We start from the raw sequence: 26,713 nt of genomic DNA, 5'->3' as shown, positions 1-26,713 counted from the left end.
AACGACGCGTTGCACCATTGTTGGGACAAGAATGATAAAAATGCCTACCGATGGTTTTTTTTTTAAAGTTTTGTTGCAGTCTGGCACGCATACGCGCTTTCTGGGTTACAAACAGCCCGATGTAACCGTCAGCATTCCGACGGCAAAGGTATGGAGGTATGGTATGGGTTGAAATATTTAGGACGATTTAGGGAGGTAACTTTGTTGAAGTTGAAGACAAAAACAACCTTTAAAATAGCGAACTAGATACTTTGTGTTGGACTTTGTCTAAGTGCGTGATGATATGAGTGTAGGCAAAAAAAGTTGCTGATGTTTAGGCAACAACTTGGTTATTTAAGAGCCATTTGAAAAATTCATCCAAAACAGCCTTCTGTTAAGCATTTCCTCTTCCAAGAGCGTCGTTTAGACATTTAGAAGAGATATTCAATTTCTGCACATTACTTGAATACACAAATAGCCCCGCTTTTGAAAAATGGTCACTTCCTTTACAACCCTGCAACGAACCCACAAAAAATGGAACCCCTCCCAGCACGAACTAACTAGCGATCAATTTCCTTTTTCCTCTCAAAGGAACGGCGATCCTCTGTGGGAAAGCAACAGTTTCGACAAGCAAATTTCCGTTCGCATGACCGCAAAACGTCCGGTAAATCACAATATCGCATCACCCATGTGACCAACGCGGCTCACCACGGAGGGTCAACGAAAGGCAGCGTCGGCAGACAATCCGTACCAACTGCAACTGCAGCAACAGAGCTCACCAACGCTCAATATGCAGCTTAACGTGCCGAAATCGGTAGCAAAAGCTTCCCGGACGGATGAGCATGCAGCAGCACGAACTTTAGGGTACATTTTTTCGCCAGTTCGCTCGTCTGGCAGAATTCATTCCACGCCATTGCGGGCCTCTCAATTACTTATAATTGACCAATCGTTCCCACCGGCAAACGAAAATGGTTCGTTAGCTGCGGTTGATTAATTTCGCGCGGAATGAGAGTGCCTTCTTGCCAGTGAGAAGGTGGCGAAGGAGAATGACTGATGAAAGGAACTGTTGAGCGGGGGGTAACAAAAAGAAGCTATAGACTATGGCACCTCGTCCAGCAAGTTGATTGTTTTTTTTTTCTTTGCAAACTCGAACACCAAATATTGGAGTCAAGGAATGTTTGGTAAATGATAGGAAAACCCCCCGAAAGAGCTCACAAATTGGATCGAAACCTGCCAACTTGCCAAAATGTGGTCGGCAGACTGTCGGATGAAAGGATAGCTACAGTGACAGCTGCTCCGGTGACCGATCACACCAAACACCGGAAGTTGACTACAGAGAGAAGGGAGGGTTGGAATTGATTTCTTATGCTTTTCCATTGTGTCTCCTCACGCCCGACGAGTATTGCTTCATCAGTTTTTCCTCTTTATAGGACTTTGAAAGAAAAAAAAACCCACAAGTACTTCTTAATACGAACTTCATGAAAAGTTCAAATCACTGAAGTTCACACGATCGTGCGTGCCAAATTGCGCTTCTTTTGCCTTTCTTTCTCACACAGGCGCGTTTAAATGACCGAGACTCTAAAGGTTAGAGCAAGGTTCAATCATGGGTGGCGACGGCATCATCGTCTCTCGCTCCGCCGTGCCATACTTTAGCGGTCAAACCTAGCCATCGTGATGGATTGGATTGGTCGTGAAAAAAAGGGAAAGTTCGCACAGGTACGCTATTATTATGCAAATTTCTACCAACGAGCGGGCGCGAGAGTCGTGAAGGGTGATTTGTCGTGAGAAAAGCGCTACCCCGCCATTGACATGCACTTTTTCTTGATGCTTTCCTTGCGGTGCTGGGAAGAAAATCGCACATTTTTCATGGCATGAGAGTTTTGGAATTTTGCGTTTTCGGGACAGAAGACATCTAAAAAGATGTGAGTATATTCTAAAAAAAGCAAATATAACTTAAGAAAGAGCAAGATCTTCTTTGTTTCTTCTATTCAGACAAATAAATTCAAACACAAATTGCATACATTTGTTCCGTCCAACGCACGACCCTGTTCTGCCTAGCGCTCCCCTACTCCGAGTGTGTGCCATCATCCCAATGAAATAATGCTAGCCATATTTATGGTGCATTAATACATAAATATGAGCTTTTGCATTCCTAATTGTACGCTCACGAACACCTTCCTGTGGGTCGACTGTCTGTAGGAGGAACATTGGCAAGCCGTTTTTTTACTCAGGCACACCAGATGGACAGAAGTTGAAGATAGCCATAAGGTAGAGCCATTTCGTTACGACTTAAATCGAAATATTATTCTAATGTTTATGTTAGCAGCTGACCGCGCGTTCCTTGCTCTAATGTTTGATGGCGAGATGATGATGGCTCGGATGGCTTTGCTCCGTTGTCTCTCGGGGTAGGAGTTTTGCTTTTAGTTTTGCAGACCGAACAACCTGTTTCAACGGTGAAGGTCAGAAAAAAAACTCAAACAGATCGCGCCTTCCGTTCGATTCACTTGAGTGCATGCCGAAGACAGTGACAAGATTTTTATTGTAGCTAGGTTTTTTTTTAATTTATTTTTTACTTTGTGTGCACAACGGCGTGGTGTGCATTTTTTTATTGTTTAAAATTTATTGAACACACAAGCAACAAAAAACGTTTGTTTGTTTTTGAAGGGTAAAACGCTTGTCGCGAATTTTATGGTTGCGTTTTTGCGGTATGTTTACTTGTTTTTGCAGAGCAAATTATGAGGCCATACGCTAGAGAGCGGCAAAAACCTTTTTTGGAGGTATGTAGCAAATTGAAATTTGGCACAACACGTACTCAATTCTATTAGTGTTAAACGAGCAAAAAAAAGCGCCAAATATGCGTATTTTTTACAATAGGTGCACATTCTTTGGGTAACATCGGCAATGCTTTGAAGGTACTAGAAACTGTTTGCAGTAAAGTAGTTAGAAGAACCGCAGGGGCAGTCCGATCCCGTCCGATCCCCAGTCGGCGCCGGTCTTCATACGGCAGGACCGAGGATCAAATCCCATCCAGTACACCTCTCCGCACGTAGGATTGACTCTTTCAGTAAGTTATTAAATTGGTCGCATTTTGTCTCTGACTTGCACAAGAGTGCTGTAGAATCATGCGTCTATGGAACATGTCAGAATAATATTTTCCATCAATCAAAACTCCCAAAAAATGCAATAACGCGTTGAAATAGTCTATTTTATACCTTAAAAAATCAAAATTTCGGTGCACTTGTCAGTTTTATCATCAAAACCATGTATTTCTCCGATTAGAGGAAATTGATTGACTTGATTTTTTAGAGTGTGAGTAAACTTCGGTTATATGGGGTGGCGGAGGCGATAGCGGCGTTGGTCCTCACATGGCAGGACCGGGGATGAAATCCCAGCCAAGACTGTCGCCCTGTACGAACACCAGCAACGTGTAAAATCAAGTCAGAGAAAGCTATAAAAGACTGTCCATTTTTTTAAGAAAGTTTAAGAAAATTTCAGTTTTTATTACTATTAACAAAAAAGTTTAATTGTTTTAAGGTTTGACTAAATTATAGAAGAACGTAAAAGTATTAATTTAAACATCAGCAGAATATTGTATCGATATTGACTAACATATTGAAATTCTATGAGCTTCCAAAGTTGCTGGCCTCCCCGTCTAGCTCGGTTGCCTGTAAAATTATGAGCTTTTAGTTTAACCCTTAACATGGTTAAAGTTTACTACTTAAATAGGCATACAACACTGTTACCCTTTACTTTTTAACACGCTCCTCCAGCGGTGCAACACCGAACAACCGTTGCATTTGTTATGCCACCGAAGTAACAATCTATTTTCACTCCTTCTTGACATAACTCCACACCACTTGACAGCAGCCCTAGCTTGTCTCTGTCAACAACAAAAAAGGGAAGAAGCTACCCTTTCTCCCTCCAGAAGGTACCTCCTCGCTTAAAATAATGCGACGTGTTGTTGTATAAGAAAATGGAAAGTTCCCTTCGGCGCGTCAAGAAAAATAATCTCCACAAACACCCCATGTGTGTGTTCCACGGTCGATAGGAAAATCGCATCCCTTGGTTTTGGTTTACTTCGCCGGCGCATTCCCTGGGCCGTTTAAATCGCACCACGGCTTAACCACCCCGCAGCGAAAGCACCGAAACGAAAGGATTATCTGATCTACATACGCAATCACAAACAGTTCGCGCGTCAAGTGATCTGCCTAAACATCTCAATTATTTTGTCATTACACGCCAACCACCTCCCGATCGGGACTGCTGCTGATGGAGGCTTTTACTTTTCTACTTTCTGCAAAACGAAAGCGATTTCCTCGTAGCGTTATATCATTCGTAGCGTTCGGGGGGGAAGCAACAGGCATCCAAATGTGTGTCGGTGTTTGATAATAGTAATTGCTGATGATTGTGTTTGAATGTAACTCACCGAGCAAGCAGGGTGGGCAATTTTCGATAAGAGCCTACCATTTATTTTGTGTTAACAAAACCCCGACTTTAAAGTGATATGATTTAGTACAAAAAGCCCAAACACGATTTGACTGGGTTCGAAATAACTGACAAGACCAGAAGACATTAGCCACCCGGTCTCGATCGAGCTAGGGTTAGGATGAAATTAAATTAAACCACTTCTTACTTTTGGGCTGAAACCTAAATTGAATACAAATTACGACCGGAAAGAGAGAATGGCCCTTTCGAAAGGGACACCTCCACCAACTGTCCATCTAATTGCAACAGGGGAGCAAAACCGATTTGATTGGATGACAGTTTAACGATCGACCGAAGCGCAGATAATTGCAATCCCGTACACAACCGATTCGTTGTCATTGGTTAGTAACAAGCACAAATACAGCTTCCGGAAATTGTACAATATGGGCCGCCCACCGGAAGGGTATAATTTGGGCACGCGAAAGAAAGCGTGTAATGAATGGGTGGAACCAAACCGGCAACGACATCTTCGGCTACCGTTCGACAGTGATTTGATACGCAGCATTAAATGTGGATCCCGGTTATTGAAACAGGAAATGGATTCGGTTGTCAGCCGAAGGGGGGAGAGAAAATCAGCCGAAAAACCTCCCGCGAACACTTTCTGCTCTAATTGCGACAATTTTCCGCTAGCAAATGTTCTAGCAGGGTGCTGCTTTTTGTTTTCGTTTTGTCCCCAAAAACGGAATTTGAAGCTGATGGACGGTTTGGTGTCTTTACGGACACGGTGGATGATTGAATAAATGGACACAAAGTGGTTGATAGGAAGAAAAACACAAGTAGATGCCTTCTACTAAAGCAAGGAAAAAGAAAATACTTTTCCAACGCATGAATTCACCCATCAACACTGACCCAGCTACGCCAATCTTCCGGCAATTAATTCGTGTTTTATTTTAATTTTATTCTACACATCTACCTCGCTCCCAAAATCGGGTTTGTTTCTTTCTTCTCTGTAACAAGCTTACTTTATGTCTCCTCAACAACTATTTCCCCAAAATATGAAAGCGTTTCACACCCTTTTAGAGGATTGTTTTGGTAAGGGTCAATTATGTTAACAATGCTCCCGCCGGACAACGGTTCACTTGTTGAACGGTGACGGGTCTCATAATTATGCGGAACAAATGGACGTTACCCGACGTGACGTCGGCTGACGAGCTATAGGCTGTACGAGACGACATTTCCATAAAGGTAACAGCGCGCATAACAATTGGAAACAAGAACCGAACAATGACACTAAAAAATCAATATTTTTTGGAGACTGATAGAGCACCTGGAAAACATTGTGAAACTCCATTGTTGGGTTGGGTTTGATAAATCTAAAGTTGCGATAATTTTAAACGACATTATGTAGACTGTGAATTGACTCAGATTTATAGAAATAAGTGCTATAGAAAAGTAATTAAAATAGAGTTACTAATATTTACATTAACATCGGGGTTCGTCGCTTGCAATCTTTCGATTTGACATTAAATTTTCCCTTCGTGCTATCTCCTCTAACCGAAGCCCTACCCGGTGGCGCTTCGGTAACATCCGAGCTCTACAACATTTTAATTATCGCCACAGAACGTGACTTTCATAATGACAGCTTGAGGCATCGTTTCCTCCACCAGAGGCAGTGGGTACAATGGTGCAACGTGCTGATCAAATCGATGGAATGCTACCACCTGCAATCTCGTACAGCGTGTGCCACCACAAGAGCAGCGGATAGATGACTTTTCGATTGAAAACAGCACGTTTGTGAGTCCCTTTGCCAATCGCTTCAATACACAATCGAGGTCACTGTGCCAGTGACACGACGGTTTCTTTGGGACTTAATCATCAAGAAGCCAAATGCTTACTTTTTCCTTCTTAATGCTAGATAAATCTCCTATCCGCTGGACAGTTTATGTTTTCGGTCCTACGATCAAGAGGATGCATTCATTAAACGAAACGGAATAGGCTACAGCAGGTGGTGGCATGCCTGCATCTATCGCTTTATAACTTATCTCTCTCCCGATACCGGTGGACGGTGGATAAGATGAGTTTGAAAGTGACGATTGCTTTGCATAATGCTTATAGCGAAGGGTTGTGCACCTTGATAATGGTGACAACACGATCACGGTAATCAAACTGCTGCCGATGCTAATGATGGTCTGCGTCCCATCAAACATCGACAGGATGATGATGAAACCTGTCTGGCACCCTGTTTGCTAATAGCTGTGTGTGAAGACATGTAATTTAATGCGCGAGAAATAGTGTATCATCAAAGGGGTGGCAAACGTTCACGCCTTTAGGGGAGAGAATTGACAAGATAAAATGGTGTGAGTTTAAAGAATTGCTCACATTTTTCTGATGCTAGAGATGGCTCTGGAACCTCTGGGGCTAGAGAGAACCAGTTCTTCCTTAAGTCAATCCTGATCCTGTTCAAACTTAAGTCAAACAAACGGTTCCTTGTTTTAGGGCTCCTTTAACCAGCAGAAGCTCGCCAAAGAATCATGCAAAGCGAAAACGAACTGCAAACCAAAACAATGGTGGCTACAATAGCAGCAGTTCTAAGAAACGGTCATTGAGGACACCCAAAACTTCCTCTACCGGAGTCAAAAGTCAGCACCGACAACATAGATGTTCAGTTACTCGAATCTCCTCCGCTTTAAACCTCTGTCGCGACTTTAGAAACCGGGACTGTGGGGAACATTTACAGTCCAAGAGCTCACATCAGCCTCTAAGGCATGGACTCTCTTTCAAACTCACACAACCCTTCGAGATAGTCGCATTCGGCAGGAAGATCTTCAGGAAAGCGTTGACGCCGTATGTGTAGAAGGAAAATGAAGGAGTTAATACAGTTATAAGCTCTTTTGGCTGTACGATTATCTTGCTATGCAGCGAATAAGACCCGCCGAATCCGGTAGGTTGATCATGTCAAAAGAATGACACCGGACGACCTAACACATTTGGCGTAGGTTCTAACTGAGATGGATTGATGCAGTTGATGAACTCTCCAGCGTGGCTAAATTCGCAAATTCATTGATTTAAACTTTTCTTAAACTTCTTGCCAACGAAAAAAAAAGATGGCCATGCTTACACAACACAACCACTACAATCAACATTCTCCATTTCCTCGTTGTCCATACTTCACCCCGTATCGTGTTCACTTCCCAAAAGCATAAACACGTACCAGCAAAAGCTAAAGCACCGCGCACAGCCACACGTGTGTGGGATTGATTAGTTTCACTTCCGTGGAACGTGTCCATATGCAAAAGAAGCAAAACCGTGCTTGATGATGTTGTTGTTTTTTCTTCCCTGAACTCCAGCGACAATAGAGTCGTACTGTGCCCTCCTATGTCTCCTCCTACACAACAATCTACTCAGCGAAAATGGTGATGAAGAAAGAAATTGCTTCACTACGTTTCTGCCTCTTCCTCGCGGGTGCACACTCACGTGGAGGAGGAGGAGGTTTGGCTGTACAAAAGCATTCACATGTGCAGGCTTCATTTCGCTTCACCGCAGCGCACAACAACAATCTTCTTGGATCGGTTAATCCAAGGAAATATTATGCCCCGTCACCTACACGAATTTTATGCTTTGAGTTGTTGGCGATGTGTACGGGGGGCCAGGCCAATACGTTCACACTGTCATTTTTCTAGCTACAACGCTAGTCGCCCAGAGTACGCGCGGATTATGAGTAGTTGTGGTTACTTGCTGTTTGTGTTTGTAAGATTGTCCCATTACTTTCAGCATACAAATGCTTCATTAGACATCCGGAGATCGGATGTATGTGGTTGTGGTTCGTCCCACACGCACGCTTGCAGCGGAAACGTCACGGGGTTACGCCGCGGAACAATTCATTCATCATTATTCCAGTACAGTGGACATCTTACCGAAGAGGCTAGAGTGTTCATTGGAACCACACACACACACACACACACACACACACACACACACACACACACACACACACACACACACACACACACACACACACACACACACACATGCATGGGTGCATTGGTATGCATCATGGTTGACCTGTGTGCATGTACTTTTTTCCCCAAACTGCATCACTATTGTAATGAAAACTTCAATTCTACTATGCCCATTTTCCTCTGTTTCAATTTTCCGTCCGTCCGAGCATTAGCACCATTTCCTTCTGTTCATTTTCATTTTCCACTCTCTCCATCACTCTTTAGCTCTCCTTCGCTTTTTGCATATTCAACTCTATCATCGTTTCAGTACACCCTCGCACCTCGTCGTTGCTTTGTTTGGATAGAGTTGGGACACATCAGGCACAGCAGAGGTAGCAAACGTTTGACGCAATCAACCCACCACCCCCAAATGTTGGGGGTGGCATACTGACCGACCGATGCGCATGCATTTATGTATGTGTACCTGTTGTTGTCCGCCTGCCTGTCCGATCGTTAGCGTGCTGTGGAGAACCATTGTTTGATAAAAGCGCCGAATACGAACAGCCGGAAGCCGTATCCAAGCCAAGAGTGTCGTCATGTTTGGCAGCTTTTGGCAGAGGTTTGGAAGCGTTTTGGACGCTACCGGGAAGGGAATGGGTGCGATTATGCGAACCGCTTTTCATCAACGCAATATAGCATATCGTTGCACAGATAAAGATTATGCAACATCGGCGGGTTTTATAAAAAAATATTGCTCATAAACGTTACTTGTTGGATAAAATCGTTACTCTAATCCGGGTTGGCTTACATGCGGATTTTATTCTGTTCAAAACTTGATTTTGCTAAATTATTTAAATATCTCATAATGAAACTGGTTTAGAATAAAATATCATACCTTATATATCTAACTTCTCTAGAGAGGATAGACGATAGGGTAAGATCTTCATATTATAAGCCTATCTTAATTAGGATCAAATCCTCAACAGCTGACACAACTTCACCAACCTAACATGAAGACTTCTCAGATCTCCGATAACTTTGCTTTGCATGCAGCAGCATCTTCCGCTACAATCACTGTGTGATAAGCATGCAACAACACCTACCGCACACGGAAGTACAACCCAAATCACACGGAGATCTGCTTCCGCACGCTACCCAACAACACCCCAACGTATGTAATTTACGATGGCTTCAAACTTCCCAGATATTCTCCGGTGCTATTCTCCAAACACCAAAGATTCCTTCCAACGAGCACGCTGAAGTCATCAAACTCCGACCGAACGACATCGACCGCATAAATGTAAATTGAATTCGTGCCGTTTCATTAACGTGCATTCGAAGGTGATCTGGTTCAACCTCGCACGTACTTGCGCCCGCGAACGTCCCAGATGCGAACGTGTGTTGATCGTGAATATATATATATTTTCGCCAGCAAATGCCATGGCAACACCACGCGAGGGCATTGACTGGTGTTTCCAAGGGAAGCAAACAGCGGAACCCAGTGCCCTTAATGCCCCAAACACCTACCCACCGCGACGTGCGCTTTATTCGCTGTGATGATTATATGCACCTGATAGTGTTTGATTTTCCTCCATTTCCTTGATCGCTCGTAAAATGCAGTTTAATAAGGGGTCTGGTAGCTGTGAAAATCGCACCTTCGTACGGTTAAAAATATTATCAATCAATGGTACAGTCAGTCCAGTGCAGTAAGCGCGGGCACCAGTGCTCGATTGGCCTACTGGCAATGACCAACAAATGGTTGTGGCCCACTTGATCATGTAACCATAGGCACTGCTAACCCAACCCTTTGGGATGCGAAAAAGAAAAACCGAAGAAATGATGCCTTAAATATAATTTTTCCATTAGCTCACATCATCACCGTTCTTCGGCCTTCTGTTTGACGGTTTGTTTTGGAGCTCATCATCATCATCTTCTTTGCCGACCCAGTCATTATTAAGGTATCATTACACCGTCTCCGTTCTTCAGCGGGCAAAACAAAGAAGCTCGTTGTCGAATTGACTTTGCATGCCCTCGTGGGGAGCTTTCAAATTTGCACCGACAATCAATTTTTGCCATCAGCCGGTTGGTGGTTGTTACGACGTTGTGGTGAGCAGAGACCAAGCCAAAACGGTGCACATATGCATCTGTATCGGTAGCACAGTCGAAAACGATCCATCTTTTACATTGCGGAGATGGAAACACAATAATTCAATCAATCGTACGTCCGTTGCTTTTGGGCCATGCAATTCAGCCCGTCTTCGAGGCGTTATGCAACTATCTCGATCTTCGTAGACCAAACAATACACCATCGCAATCGCCCCTTGGTCTCATGTTTCCACGATCATCGGATGGTGTTTCGATCGCTGTGGCCCATTTATGGCAATGTGATGATTTCGAGGGATCGTCTGTGGTGGTCGTGGTTGGGCTAAAAAATATTGTCCAATTTTGGTCACTACGTGCAGATGGGGCAAAGATGAGAAGATTAGAGAGACGGGTGATAGAAAACCCGCTTCGGCGCTACCAACTGTCACAACATACGAAGCGTTGGATACCCCTAGCGGTCAACCTACAGCGACAGGGAGGATACATAAACAAGCAGATTAAACTCCCATAACACTTAATTACCGTACTTGGCACAGCGAACCACAGTTACCATAACCGTGATGGTTGGAACGCACCCGCTGAGCTGCTTACTCCTGGTCACGGCACCAACGAACCCGCAATTAAGCGGTCTTAACGCCACACAAAATAAGGCCCTCTCTGTGGTGAGTATCCGAAGCATAGACCACGGTATGGCAACGGAACTGCTGCTTTGACCCTTCCGGAAAACAACATGGAATGGACACAGGCACACAAAACGTCGAAGTCAACCAACCGTACCAAGCTCCATACGGCTGGACGGCTTGGGACGCGTGTCTATCACCAGAACGGAAAGCAAACCGGAATGATGATCTTCCGGGAACGTTGGACGCCACAAAAACCCGACAACCCTCGGGATACAATGCTAACGGCTGACCAACCATGTCCGAAATGATAAATAAAACTCACCTACGAACGTAGGGAGAACTCTCCTTGAAGTTGGCTCACAAGAACTCTCTTCAATAGCTCGGTTCTTTCGCTTTTGTTCTGTAAAAGGGTTTGCGCCGGATGTGTGGCACGCTTCAGCAACGGTTTGGCATGACTCATCAAAGGTAGTTGTTCCTCTTGGTAAACATTGAACATGCTATAAGTAAGTAAGTACGTTAAACCAAACCCGACCGAAGATAGTTACGATGAAAGGCGAAGAACGACGCATTCAATGATAATGATAGTTGTAGGCAGAACCGTTGGCAGGACTCGCAAGCGTAAGTGAGCAATTGTTACTTCGAAGAGGATTAAGCGAAAAGTGGTCTTACAAATGACGGGGCCCTTTTTTGAAGAAGATATAGCACATCTAGCACAGACGTTAACCATTCGTGCAATGACTGGGTGAAATGGTGAACCGATTCCACCATGGAATGCTTCAATTTATGGCACGCTGGATTAGACTTTATTACGAACGAAGGGCAATCAAATTTATCATTATGAGGGGTCTTTCTTTAGAGCTCCGCTCATAATTGTACTTATTTACTGTTGGTGCTTATGGGACTTGAAGCCGCTTAGAAAGTATAATTAGAACCGTAACCGGGTAGAACAGATAGGGCGCTCGCTATCACGTGTAGAATTCTTGTGAAAGATGTTATCAATCGCTCTATTCAGACATAGTAGTACATACGAAATTCTTGAGATTACTTTGATGAGGAGTAGAATGAACCCAGATTTTCATTAAAACAATGATTGTTAGTCGAAATGTCCAGAACAGAGGGGAGTCTCTGAGCCCTATTTATATGCCCCTACTTTATGACTCAATTTATCCAATTCAAGCGTCCATATATCTACGGACACCGAGTGCAGCGAGAAACTTTACGGGCGACAAACTCACCACCACTATCCTCATATGACGCAGAGAAAGCCGCTACACTTACGTCAGCAACTGACACTAATAGAAGCGTCACAGATCCGGGCGCTAAAACCGTTCCCTGTTTTTGAATCGCCGCTTTACGCTCGTAAACAGCAGCTGCAGCCTAAGGTCTTACCGGGCAACCACTCACCGTACGGACATATTTTTATTTTCCCGATTCGGAGTGCTCCCGGCGTCGTAAAAATCTCGCTTCGATTGCCAGAAAGCGCGAAAATTACATCCATGACAGACGAACGAGTTGGCAAAACCCAATGTACGCTCTCTCTAATGGAAAAGTGTTGAGGATTTAAATTATCCACACGTTAGCGATACAGGAAGTTATTCCCGGTGGGCTAATGCTTGCGAGGGAATACTGCGCTATCCATACGCACAGCTATTGCGATCGAGAGAATGGAAGGTTTACGGAATTGCGTGTCGCGACATTGTTGAGTCGGTTTCGTGTTCGAATTATACATTCACCCCGGGGTGATCAAACGGGATGATGATGCCGCCGCCGCCATGATGACATGGATCGGGTGAGCTGAGGCGAGAGAAGTTCCGATTAAGCTAATTGAAAACAATCATCCATCAACTCAAACCAATTGTGAGTCAGATCGTGTCAGGGCCACGAGGACGACGGCCAGGCGGGGTAGATGCGCAATGTGCGCTTAACTTGTTTCTATTTTTGTGCTCTCCTACTAGGCTTGGAACAACACACCAAACACTCTCTCGCTATGGACAATTCGTCCAAGGGTTCCTCGGTACCTCGAATTGCGTGGTTGCAATGGTCCATCGATACAGGGTCTCTCATGCCGGCCAACGGACGACTAGCTCCAGAAAGTGGGACGTCCCACTCTCGCGTAAATCTGGTTCTAGTTCAGGGTAGCGCACCAGGCGAACCAGGCGGTGGGATGCACACAACTCTGGTCACGGAATGCATTAGCTGGTGCTGGAGGATTCTTTGCCGCATCAAGGCCACACGATTGTGCACCTTCCCTTCGCCAGCATAGAACCGGAATTGGACGCCACTTTCGCCCTTTCGCCGGAATTGGAATCGGGACCCTTTATCTGCTGGACTTCTGGAGATCCCGACGGCGAAGTAGATATATAGGTCACCTGGTTTGCGTGTTTGGTTTCATTTCTCGCCGTACTCGTGCAGCAAAAGCCTGGATACTCCGCGAGCTCGCTTAATGAAAGTTCATTGAGATCTGGTTAGGTCCACACGGGTGGCATCAAGCTACAATAAGTGGGCGATGAATCCTCGGTTTCAAAGCGGGCACGATTGAAACAACCATTAAGAGGCATCAATCGTATCTAGGTCCCTTATCAGCCACAAATCCAACATCATCTTGAATCTCTCGACGTGAGTAAGTTATTCATGGGACAACGAACCCGGACTCATCCCAAAATTTTCCGATTGCATATTAATTACGGTTAAAATCTCATTCCATTCCACCTTTCCGCCGCTCGTGCGCCGACACATTATTTATTGTCGTTTGCTCATCGCACCACAAACCAGTCCGCGGGCAAAAGATGTCCCCAGGGTGGAATATTAATTGATGGGTGATTCGTTTCTATACCAAACAAAAAATCAACAATACAAAAGAGGTGTTCAGCTGGAGAAAAAAAAAACAGACTGTGATTTAGTTTCATCGCAATAGCATTCCACAGCACTAACAACACCAAAGCTGGCGCGCTCGGTAAGATTAATCGGGCCGGCTATTTGTCGGTAGGAAAGTGAAACAACTAGCCGTACCCCCCGAGCCCGAAAACAGTGTCGACTTTCGCCTTTCGCCCAGAAATTTTGAGATGGGGTACGGTAGGAATCCGCCGGTTAGATTTGACAGATTAATTGAAATTTCTGTTCCGGACCATCAAAACCCGAACAACAGCGAAGCGTTACGGATCTTGTGCGGAAGCTGCACCTCGAGAGCACCGTCTTCAAGTGACGACCCTGGCGCTGTTGGGTCTTGGGTGCTGAGAATGATGAGAAATTATGCCACTTTGCTCTTCCCTTTTCCATCCGCGCTTTCGATCAAGCCGATCGTCGCTGGTCGAGCACAGGAAGAGAGTAAAAGTGAGAAAAACACCTTCAAAGAGGGAAGAAAGAGCCGCACCACCGCAAAGCGCGAACACCGAAATCAGAGTTCTAAAAGTGCAATCAAAGGAAAGGAAACACTACACCACACCATAAAGGGGAGCTATTCCTCGCCTCGTAATACTCTCATTCTCTCCTGGGAGCCTTCTGCGGTTAACAGCCAACGCATTAGCGCAACATATATCACCCGGACCGGATGCAGTTAAGTTTGCACTTAGTGAGGCTTTAAGATCACTTACGGGAATGGAAGAAGGGGTAGCCAAGAGAGCACTGGCTGACTGTACTGTGGAGTTGCGCCAGCCCGCCGTCGTTCAAGATGCTCGAGATAGGATCTTTACGAAACACTGTCCCAAAAAGACATCAAGGTCCGGGGAGAAGGAAAGTATGGAATTAATAATGAGCAACATTGGTACGTAATGTTCTTTTACATCCAGATATCATCAATGTTGTGAAAGGGAAAGTTTTTTTTTGTTTTGTTTCGGGAATGCGGTGAGGTTTTCGGTAATTGGCAGAATTGTGAAATGTGTATTCATGAAGTACCAGACTTGCATATAACAGGATGTTGGCCAGGAAGAAGGTTAAATTGAAAAATTTTGCTTCAAGATAAGGCTCCTGAAAAAGTGGAGCCTTATCGAAACAGTTATACCCCAATTAAATCAAAATCCCGTCAAAACTAACATCAGGAACTGTGCCACACAAGTACCAAACAGGGCAAGCAAAAATCACTCAAGTGGCACTAACAAGCTATTGTAACTGTTACATTTCTAACAATTGTAAATCAAACATTAATTAGCTCGAACGATCGTCGTCAACTTTAATTTTGCAAAATCTGATCAAATCAATTTTCTTCTTCCGTTTTTCGTCTGATCTTCTCAGAATTTTGTGACGCTTTAATTCCTGCAGCGCCAATTTTACTACACCCGTAGAATTAAGCGTTTGCTACGGAAAACCAAACCATAAACCGGAAGAAACTGTCAAGCTGGCCGCCGCATGCGCATATGCGAAGAGTCACGCCATTCGGGCTGACAATGAGCGATGATGGATCAAGCCAGTTATAATTAAGGTTTTGTGCGAAATTAGCCAGCTTAACGCACAACGGCGTAAATGTGTGCGTTTCGGAGTTTTATTGGTGATGCTTTGCCTTGGATATATACCTTGGGTACGCACGGAACGATCTTGCTGATTGCCGATTCTGATCACGTTGTTCCGTTGCGTGCTTCAGGTCGGTGAGACATGTCAATGATGTTTGCCCGATGGCGGCGGTGGGGATTTCCGCGGTCGGCATACGATTGATCCTGACCTGTGTGCCGAGGAGACGATAGACTTCCGACGAGGGGACGAGCTCAAAATGCGAATTGAAGTGTCACGAAATATAGAACTTCAATAAACAATAGCTATGAGCTCAGGAAGAACCTAGTGGACATTGCTCATACAAATAGTTCAGTTAATAATTTATGAACTATTATTGTTCCCCGCACAATAGCATCATCTTACAAGTATCTCATACTACGTGCCGGCCAGCGCAAACATACCGTTTACATGCCAAGCAGCTGTGAGCACAAAACTTCATTAGTCATCGAAGCTAATAACTTGCTCCACACACCACTGCTAGAAAGCAGAACGTAAACAGTGCACAGTGTGACAACAGCAGAGACTTCCATTCGGTTTACGTCACCCCCGTCACAGCAACTGACACGGCGACGGTTCAGGTTCCGGCGTCCCGATAAGGTCAGATGAGTCCCGAGCAGCAACACGTGACACACATTCGATTCTGACCAGTGGGGAAATCCCGCGAAACTTCTCGACTCTGTCTACCAACAGCCTGCTTTTTACCCTTTCGGGTTGGGATAAATGATCTTATTGGTAAACAATGATCGTGTGCTTTTTTGGTGGATCGGTTTCGCTGTATGTATGTAATGCGAGAACGATACGAATACAAACATTGGCAGCGGTTCTCTTCACTCAGAACGGTTCGCATTTCATGGATGTAGGGCCTCCAGAGCAAAAGGGCGAGTTCAAAGACCTAGCTAGTGACGCCGTTTCCGATTGCCCTTCGAAGGTAAACTAGCCTAGCTCACATTATGTCCCTGTTTTTTCCCTTATGGAAACGAAGTACAAGGCGATTAAGGTTACACGATCACCGTCGTGCACCAACGCAAACTTCACGCGATCGCGCAAACACACACACAGGAATCAGCGAGTTGTACGAGAGAGTTGTTTTCGTTCGACATCGCGTCGCGCATTGAAAGAATTATTGGAAGAGAGATTGGGAGACAGCAAAAACTGGGTTCCAAACCGGGACACTCCGGGCCGTCTGGATTCAGGGTCGCTACAAGGGAAACATTGTAGATGAGATGTTTTTATTTTGCAGCGCAAAACCACAACATCCTTTTACTACAACTGTCAGCTGAGCTGAGTAGGATTTATGGCGTCATGCTACACTCCATCCCAAACCGGTCCAACCAGGCGGGAGATGGTTTTCTCCGTCTCGCTTGGTGAGTGGTAGTTTTTGGAGGGTGTAGTAACTAACTAACTTCTGGAGGCGTCTGGGAGTGAATCATCGCACCCGCACATTTTGCAGAACCGAAACAAACCAATCTTAGACGCTAGCCACACGTTGACGTTCTTTGCAGTTCCCTTGGGCTATTAATTTTACCCAGGTTTGTGAATGGGAAAGCGGACTAACCACATTAATCGTGAAGTTAAAACCAAGTAGGAGCAGATATTCACTTTCTTCCGCCAAATAAGCCGTCTGAGATGAGTTAGAAATGTAGATTTTAATAATGATCAAAACATATTTAACGTCAATTCTTATCCACGCGCCGATCGATTGACGTAAATGGGATACCAGCCAAGGAACCATCAACAGAATCAATTATGCCTGTTTTTTTAACGACACAACCGACCCAAAACAATATTATTTTCCCATTAAGGGCTCACTTAATGAGCCGTTTCAAGTTTACACTCCAGCTGTGCAGTTGGTACGCTTCAAGGGTTTTTGGTTGCCTTATTGAATTGTATGTTCTGATGACCGTGATTTCTGTGGCGGAGCTTTACAACAGGGACGCTTGGAGACTCATGAGCTTCAGCTGGAGAAAGGAAACGCAGATGCTTTTTGCGTATGCACATCACACGCGTATCCGAACTAGAATACATTATCGCATGCGGGAAAGCGGGTCAGCATAAAACTCATGCTCTGTTTGAGCTGGGAATGGGCAGCAAAATCCTAGACATTTCGAGTTGAATATCTGGACCTTGGACAGACTTGGTCAGTGCGAATCAATAAAAAAGTGCATTTAACTTTGTAGACAAATGATATAAAAGCCTTAAACAAGCTCATTGCAAATCTTGTATTGCCGTTTTGTTACTCTTGCCGAATAACATCAGTTAGTTTTGCAATTTTAAGCTCCACTTAAAACATCTGCGAATAAAATGCGAAATAGCTGATCCAATTAAATGAATCGAGTTTGAGCCTCACTCCGGTTGCAAAATGTTTTGCAACCGTAAGACTTCAACCAACAGCACAGGTCACATCACAAGCACGGTAGCACCGAGCACACAGAAAGACCTCCGAAATGGCGAAAAAAAAGGGAAAACAACATTTCTCCCGGTCCACCCCACCCCAAAGCCGAGGCCAATGCATCCGAGACACACAACACACAGTGGCAGCACGCTAAAAACTTCCAACTTAAAAAACACAGCCGGTAAACACATAAAGCAAACGGTACATTTCAAATAAATTGTGCTAATGTGTGCGGGTTTCTGGCTGTCGCTTCTTCAAAACTGCCAAGCCCTGAAGATTAGCCTGAAGCAGCCTCGGACCTGGCCGGAGCACACAAAGCAAGCGGAGGTCATGAGTAGTCTTTATTTCTCACACACTCCCGACGCCACCACACATTTGGCAAGTTTTGTTCCCCGTTTGGCTTAAGGGAAAACCCTCCCCGTAAGCGTAATGCATTTTGTGCTAAAGCTCCAGCAACTGCTCCACCCGCGGACGGCTTTCTCTGCACAAGGTGCTGACACGACAAGTGACGGAAGTGAAGTTGTGGCTTGAATCCGCACACTTTTCATGGTCGAAAGGAGGGAGGTTTTCCCGTTCGCCAACGACACACCTGAGGGTTTTCCGCTACCAGAATTCGCTACACGAGAAAATCTGTCAAACGCCTTCTAATCTGATATGTGTGTTTGTTTGGGGGAAAATGGTAAAACTTTTCCATTGCTTCCGCCGCTTACGATCGGTGGCATTTCCCAGCACAACAAAACGTTAACTATCTTTCCGTTCCAGCGCTGTTGGGTGTCATTTTGAGGTTGATTTGTTTCCAGCTGATGACGGGTTCTGTGCTTCACACTACATGTTTTTCTCTCGCATATTTCGTTTCCATCTCAACTACTTTTCCCTTCACTCACTGCTCACACATCATCACACACACAGAGTCGCACGCGCGGCCACATTAATTTCATGCAAATACAGGCAAGAAACTAGCACACGTTCACTGCAACTGCGGTCCGGGCGCACTCATCAGGCGCAGCAGTTGCGTTTGCACATTGCGGATGCACATTGGCGCGCGCACACACACACCGGAGATCTATCGCACCAACACTGATTATTCAAATGCCATTGGGGCAAGGTGGGCATTAAAGCGTGTTGTAGGCGTGGGGGCTGGCACCGTGTAGGTTTTGAGGTCTTCAAAACGAGACGGACGGTTTTTTTATGCTGTTGCTTCAGGTAGCTGCCTTACTATGGGTTATATTAACTTGGTTGCAAACATTTTTTTGAAATGTTCACAGCGCAGCACAAACACACTGAGACGGACACACTTTTGATGCAGAGATGCAGTACGTTTCTTAAGACTTCAGATAACTGGTGGATGCAACCTCTTGCTTGATACACTCAACAACGGAACGTTATGTTCTTCTCCACACGTTTATGCTACTGTTTTATCGCTTTCCACCACAACAGCCACACCTTTAATCTAACAGCCCATCCTTGCCCCTCAGGACATTTATCGACGGCTTAATAATATAAGGCGTACACAACTCTTGACACCTCTCATATTCGCTCCATACCTTCGTGCACTAATTTTCCACCGGCATTCGTTGTAGCATACACAAGCACACACAAAAAAAAAACAGGTGAAGATAAATGAAAACTGCCTCACGCACTAAAACCGGCCCCCCCTAAGGGCTACAAACACTTCGACAACCACCACTACCAACACCAACAGTAGCAGCGAAAAAAAAAATTGCAAAAACTCGCGCACCAATTATCAACTTTCGATGATGCACATCGCACTAACAATTATTACACGCACACATGTACACCTTTCGCTACGGGCTGTAATTCAGCCCGTTTTATGTTTTCGTTCCGATTTCCCGATCCCGAATAAAAATCGCGTCGCGCCAACTAAAGGAAGTGTGTGATCGCGAGATAGCTCAAAAATACACACAACAAACGTGTCGTTTAGCGAAACATATAGCTCGAATCGTACAGCAAAAGCTCCGCCAACGTTTTTTGGGCACACGCAATCGAAAATTTCAATTAGCAAACACCGACCGACCGGCACTACTGGCACGAATATACCGGGAATACTACACTGCTAGTGACACGCGTTGTTCACTAGTTCGGAAAATGTCGGGGGATGCGTTGTTCACACCGCGTTTAAAATATTTTCACAACAGCAACAAAAAACGGTAACACAAACGGGATCGTGCTGCTTCCTCCGGCCGGTAACCACCCAGTTCGCCAATTAATTAGTCGCAACACAGCTAATCTGACCTGGCAGGGTGAACCAAGGAAGATTGAACGTCCCTGGGCAGGTTGAAGTCCGGAGCGATAAGAGACGTAAGTAATAATACCGAAAGGAAAACGATATCGCGATCGCGACTAGGTACGCGCGCGCTCGAATAGCTCGGCGTAAACGGAGATAGCGGTTCGTGTTTTTCGGTCTGTACGGTGGCGTACGTAAAGTCGAACTAAACGTGCGAACGCGTTACCGCTGAGCGCAAAGCGTTACCACCACCGGGAGGAAGGGGGGAGTTTAAACGTAACGCTACCCTCTCTAGGGTAGCGGCTCTCTCAGAAAACGAATGGAAAACGCTCTCTCATTATGCACAAAACCACAAAGCGAAGCGAGTACGAAAGACTGCAACTTTCCAGAGAGTGAGAGAGCCGCTGTGTTTTCTCCCGCCGATTTGTGATGCATCTCCGCAGCTACTCGACGACGGACGTTTCCCGGTTGAGCGATTTTGTCCCGGGTGTCGTATTTCTTGGCCCGCGGGATGTGATGAAAATTTATAAGGGCTTCCACTTCCCTTCCGTGGGTTGTTGTTTTTTTTATTGTCACTTCAAACGGGAAATGAGCGGGTAGAAAGAAGTGGCGTTGACAAAAGAGGCGAGAGACGCTGAAGTTCCGGCCGCCATAAGCAATATGGCAAATAGGGGAACAATTACACTGTAGCTGCTTTGTTGAAGGAACGGGGTTCTAGTATTGGTACATGGTTGAGAAAGGAATCAAAAATGCGCTATTAAATAGCGAAAGTGTAGCCGAAGAATCGAGAGAGAAAGAAAGAGAGAGTGAGAGAGACATAAACGAAAGACTTCAACGAAAAGCGACGAACCCTAACATGAAATTATAATGAATTTAAAACAATATTTTAAGGCATCATTTATTAATGAGAAAATTCAAGAAAAATAGCGTAAAACAAGAGAAAAAATGTTTAAAGCTCTTATCCCGTTATTCATCAACAATAAACGTTATCCTTAATTTTCCACGCTCGAGTTTTCTGCCCAACCGCGCTTTATTCAGCTCTGCCCGTTGGACGTACATCCAGACAAGAAGGTCAACAGAAACGTAATGGAAAACGATGTGCAGCAGCAAACCAAATGAGCTAACATAAGTACGCAAAAAAAAACGCTGCTCCATCCTCTACAGCGTTCACTTTGCCAAGCCGCGGCTTTGTTTACTCTTCTTTCGTTTCTGTCTATGTTGACACATTGCACAATGGAGTATTGCACTTGGGTTGAGACAAGGGGGGGGGGGAGGGGTCGCCGAAGCAGGTCAGTGCAACCGAAGGCTGCACACAATGGATTTATGCTGCAGCATGAGCAACCATAACTGTGCGCCATCGTTAATCATGTTATTTCTTTCGCTGCATGAACCATTTTCACTGCCGCAGCGACACGCGGAAGCAGGAAGCTTAATCGAACTCCCCATAATTAGCCACCGAACGAGCAAAAAAACAAACCTTCACTCTGTTCACAGTTTGATCTTCTAGCCGCGAAAAAACCCTTCCGAAGCAACGACCTTATAACAATTGATTGCGTGCGGCAATGGCGATGATGCTGCTCTCTCATGGGACGATTTGATGATGTACGGAAAACGGGCGTTGAGGGCTGCACAATTGCAGCGATCAGTTATGCGAATGCATACAACTATAAGCTTAGCTTGCACATTATTGATAATAAAAGCGTGGCGAAGAAGAAAGGAAGCATCAAAACCCGCCCACAGGGGCTAAATGATATACATAAAGCTTTGTGCTGAGAAGAAGAGGGCTTTTGTCATAGTTGACCTAAAGGGTCACGTTTTTAAGTGCGTTTTTGTCTGTGAGAAAGCAAAAAGCACAAAACTGTGTCTAGGAAGTAAGCGTTCAGGAGAGTGGTTGCCACTTGGGGCACGTCCAGCGTTAGAAGCAGTTACACCGAGTTGTGATACTTTGATACCACGATTGGCAGGGCCGAAGTCACTCGAGCTTTTGTTCTCCCATGGGGTGACTCATTAGCTTTCCTTACTACGCATCACAACGATCATCAGCGACGTCTGGAGAACACACTTACATCATAATGCTTTAGAAAACAATATTCTCAACACGATTCTAACAGCATCGGGACAAGCCTTCCGTTTTTCCACCATTACTAATCGCCGCCTCACGAACACTTGAACAGCGCTCGGACCATTGAGATTGTATTGCTCAAGTCGGGCGTCTTTGCAGCGTGCCAATGATAAAGCAAACAAAGCGTACGACCGCTTCAGCTAAACAAATCAGCAAACTTTGTATATATCCACGAGAAGCCTCTAAAGTTGACACAATCAACAAGAGGAGCAAGTCCGTTTTTTTTCTCATCTATATTATTCCCCAGCCTGGGTACGAGCTTCTACGGGGATCGTTTTGAGTGTCATCCATTCAAATTTTGTGACTGACGTAAGCGATTGTCTCAACAACAAAAAAAAAAACCCCTGCAGAAAACCGCAAAATGCTGCAGAGAAAAGAATAATACCTGATCCGGGTTTAGTGTTTGTGCAAATATTATACACACACCACTCTGCGCTGTTTTAATGGTGAATCTTTGATGCTTTTTACTTCATTCTCTCACCCTTTTCCATTTGAATGTGTCGAGCATGTTTTCTTTATTTAGACACTGTATTGTAACAAATATTGGCGACCTTCGTCGGCCGAGACATCCCCTTGTCCCGGGGTAATCCTTGACCGAATCGGGACGCTGATTGCTTTTGCTGCATTTCATCACCCTGTTCCAGTGTCCAAAAATGTGACGAACGAATGTGATTGCAAAACATTCCACCTTTCCGGTGGTGGTGTTGGTGGTGTTGTGCCCGGTTACGAACGGTCGATAAAATTCGTGACCAAACCGTGCCTGAGCGGTCGTCCTGAACGCGCTGAACGGATTTCTGCTGTTTGTTTTCGATAGCTCTGATTCATGGTTTTAGTGGCCACGATTTCGTTTCGGTCACCTGCTAGTGTATGCAAATGATGGCAGTGTTCTAGGTGTGCAAAAAGTTTGAATAGCTTTGTCCCGGATCGAAATCCAAATTTGTTTAGCATAATTTTTTTTAAAGATATTGCAAGAAGTGATTTTTTTATGAAAGTTTTATAATAAATTATTTAAAAAAACTTATTTGGTAACCAGTGTTAATTTTAATTTTAAGTGTTTTTTCTTCCTTGGTACTAAAACCTCTTGAGGTTTCGGCCTGCCATTTCTGGCTTTCTGCGACTTAATTTTACCAGTAGTAAAGTAGTCAGCCCGACGTACGGGCTTATATTTTTTACATAAGTCAGAAAATTTGCTCAAAATATACCCAAACTAGACCACTGCTGTTGAAAAACATTTCAAGGAAAAAAATATTATTTTGCTGAAATACAATTGAAATTAATTTTCAATTGTATTTATTTTGGTGGACCAAGCAGCTTTTTTGTATACCTAATACGAAGTGTATAAGCCGATTGCTGCAATGATTTTTACGCTTTGTTTGCGCACCTAACCGTAGTCACACGCTGAGCGCATGTAAACCTAAACTCCATAAAAGGGGGTTTCAACTACTCCGGCCGCCCGGAATGGAATGAATGGCTCGAGCGTAAACCGAACCACACGCATCGTACCACACGACCCCGTCCACCTTTGCAGGATCATGTCAAGATCATCACGAAGTGGTTCACCCGTGGCACACTGATTGACCCCTTGGCTTTTGTTCGGCTCCAAGCCCAAAATCAAAGTAAACATACGTCAAACTCATCAAAGTCCCTGTGCTAGGCTCTGGAGTAAAATGAACTCACTAGGGTTTGAAAAATGAACTCACGGCACCTGCCGTTTGATTATGTCACGAAAGCTCCAGCACCACCACCAATCCAAACACCAACTGTTAAAACCGCTTGAACCACCGCTTTTACGCGCCATTCTTCGTGATTTCGCGACGTTCAGGTGGTGAGGCTCTTCGCCACATTGCACGTACCGATTAGCGAAGGTCTCACACTATTTGCACTGGACTTTCGGTAGCGCGGCGATGATGGCACCCTGGTGCGCGAGGTGTGTGCAACGTTAGCGGCGAAATTCAAAAACACCGCTAGAAGCCACCAACCAACCGTTGTTACGTATGCACCTTAAAAATGGGCCAACTGGGGGGGGGGGGGGGGGGAGAAGAAGGCCTCCGTTCCGTTTCGTGATTATCACACGTATCTATCAGGCACCGAAGCTCGTGGCGGGTTCGGTGGTCCAGTTTCAATTCTATCGCTAACGAAACGCACTTAATTGGACGATGAGTACGGGCACGTGGTACTGGTGGTACTCCCGGAAAGCCACATTTCTTCCTTATCGAACTGGGCCGCTCGGTACGTTACGCAGCTATTTCGGTGGGGAAATATAAAACCATACTGACCGTTTGATGGACTTGCGATTGTGAAAAGAAGAAAAAAAACCGGGCACTGTTGTAGTGAAAGTGAAACACCACCAATTAGGTGCCAAACTTAGCTTATGTTCTAGTGTTGCTGCAAATTAGTTTTTTGTGCTGTAATCGATCGTTATGGTGGTGTTTCGATTGTAAAAAATATCCGTGAGGACTTACGTTGCGAGTGATTAGACCAAGCGATTGGAAGCAATGAAAATGAAGACGACTTTTACCTGTAAATAAAAAAGAGAAATTAATGTTAGGAATTGATGTAAAAAGTAACTATTTGTATAAGTACAACGGAGAGAAGCTTCATATTGCTACAGGGTTTTCGAGATGAGCTAGCAAGGTTCGAGCAATCCCTGCACTCTGTCAAAACTTTGGTGCCCGAGGTCTTCACCCGACAGGACCGGATATTGAATTCCCGGGTCGTCTCTCCTCACGCAGAATTGATACTCGTCAAGTCAAGGAAGCCAGAAATGGCAGGCCAAGACTTCATGAGGTTACTAGCCTTTATGAGGAAGAATTTAATTTTTATCCAATACTTTTTTCCCAAAACCAAGAGTCCGTGTAGTTGCTTCAGGGACTGGCTAACAGTTCATTCGAAGCCTTGTGCCTAAGCAATTATGATCCTCTTAAACTTCATTTCCATATCACTAATATTTCTTGATCATTATAACGTTGTTTTTGATTCGCAAATCATCAATCAATAAGAAAGCCCGCTAATTAAAGCATAAAATATTCAACATCTCACTCTCCAATTTCTCCCTCTTCCAAGCGGATAAATGACACACCATCGTCGCATAACCTGAACCCGTCCGTCACATAACAGGCTTACTGGTAACCTTCACGAAACCAACCTCAAACTCCAAACATTGGTGGCATTCGCAAGCCGCACATACATCAATCGCACACTCCGACATGCGACATGCTCGCGTCCAGGTTGATAAGTTGAGAGAGCACACACCACACCACAGACAAACACAAAACCGGAAAGTAAAAGTTGCCCTTCCCCGGTACGCACACTTCCTTCCCAAACTCCAGCTTTACTATGGGAATATTGGGCTTTGCTAGCTTCTGCTGACGACCGGTTCCGGTGCCCTTTTTGTGGCGCGCAAAAGGTATAAAGGCACCCCCGAAAATGTTCCGATCCGATTCGCTGCATAATAATTCCACGAAAACGTGCCGATCGATCGGGATTGTTGATTGCGCAACAGACACGGATGGTGTCCGGTGAAAATGACATCAAGGAGAAGAAGCAGTTCGAGATGGAGTGCGTTCCTTCTCCAGCAAGGAGTCTGTCAAGTTGTGGAGACCTTTCGACGACTTTCCGTGATCGATACCACCCTGGAAGCTTGTATGGAACAGTCCCTGCTGTTTTGTTGAAGTTATGAGAGCTTTCTTATCAATTCGCCCGGTCGGTCGGTGTGCGTGCTGTTTGGCAACATGTAGCATGTCCAGGCCACTTTCCACAACCAGGAAGTGTGCCGGGCTTGCTAGTGTGTGATATGCGAATGCCAACCGAGGGAAGAAGAAATGACCTACCTGGTGGTGGTGCGCGATTATGTGCCACGATAGCTGCTACAAATATATAACGCTAGCCATAACCTTTGCCGGACGGTCGCTTACCATATCTTAATCGGGCTCGTACAGGGAAGCGTTGTGTGTTGCATTTTAAAAGCCACACCAAACCACACAAAATTCACAATAAAACACGTTACCCTGTTTTGTCAACGGCCGTTTTCGCCTTGCAGACGACGAGAGCCGCGGGCACGTGCACGAGAGAAGCCGATTTATATAAATTTATCACGTTTGCTGCATTATACTTTCATAATCGTTTAGCCGGCTCACAAACTTTGTGAGCGAGGCGCTATTGTTGTAATTTTATGTGGGACGATCAAACACACAAGTGAAGCTTGAACTGAAATCAAAAGTAATGAGCGATCAGTTTCAATCAACAAGCTTGCAAAAGGATTTATGATTTGATTTTGATGGATTGAGCTTGAATTTTTGTTTCGGCAACCTCGTTCCACACAGCTATACTTTAATCGAATTGAAACCTAAAAAGACGCACACTGTATTACAGCTCTTGTCATATCGGGTACGAGGACCAACAAAA

At 44.9% G+C, this 26,713-nt stretch overlaps 1 protein-coding gene across 3 annotated transcripts in view; it reads right to left on the bottom strand.

The window, feature by feature from the left end:
* Nucleotides 1–26,713, bottom strand: part of LOC118507233 (IQ motif and SEC7 domain-containing protein 1) — a 167,575-nt gene that overhangs the window by 68,245 nt on the left and 72,617 nt on the right. For 2 of the 3 annotated variants that reach the window (XM_036045470.1, XM_036045473.1), the window contains exon 1: nucleotides 19,487–20,389. The exons of the other annotated variant lie outside the window; for it this stretch is intronic. The gene's annotated coding sequence lies outside the window, so the exon portion shown is untranslated. Of the gene's footprint in view, nucleotides 1–19,486; nucleotides 20,390–26,713 lie in introns of those variants that run through there. 3 annotated transcript variants of the gene reach the window in all.

The sequence above is a fragment of the Anopheles stephensi genome, chromosome 2 (genome assembly GCF_013141755.1).
Source record: "Anopheles stephensi strain Indian chromosome 2, UCI_ANSTEP_V1.0, whole genome shotgun sequence".
Lineage (NCBI taxonomy): Eukaryota > Metazoa > Arthropoda > Insecta > Diptera > Culicidae > Anopheles > Anopheles stephensi.
Note: the sequence above shows the minus strand (reverse complement) of the source record. Positions and strands in the feature narration are given on the sequence as shown.